The sequence below is a fragment of the Chaetura pelagica genome, unplaced genomic scaffold (assembly GCF_000747805.2).
Source record: "Chaetura pelagica isolate M959 unplaced genomic scaffold, ChaPel_1.0 scaffold244, whole genome shotgun sequence".
Taxonomy (NCBI): domain Eukaryota; kingdom Metazoa; phylum Chordata; class Aves; order Apodiformes; family Apodidae; genus Chaetura; species Chaetura pelagica.
In genome coordinates, this window is record NW_009953719.1 from 1,159,224 (window position 1) to 1,159,570 (window position 347).

Here is a 347-nt window from a genome sequence, read left to right on the forward strand (position 1 = left end):
CTGAGGGGGACTGGGCTGCCTTGCCGGCTCGTCGCCTCCTCTGCATCTGGGGCTCCGGGGCCAGATTGTTTTGCACTTCGTTAAACGAGCAGCAGTCCTTCCTTCTTTTTCTTTCTTTCGCTTCCTTTTTCTATTACTTTATTTTTGTTTTCTTTTTGTTTTCTTGTTGTTTTGTTTGTGGGGTTTTTTTTATTATTATTTTTTCTAAATTTCCTTACGAGACAGTGTCCAAAATGGTTCAGCCTGCTTAGCCCAATGATTCCTTGCGTGGACGCTCTATTTTTAAAAATATTTTTATTATTATTATTTTTGGAGGGGGAAGCATTGAGAAACCCTTCAGTGAAGGG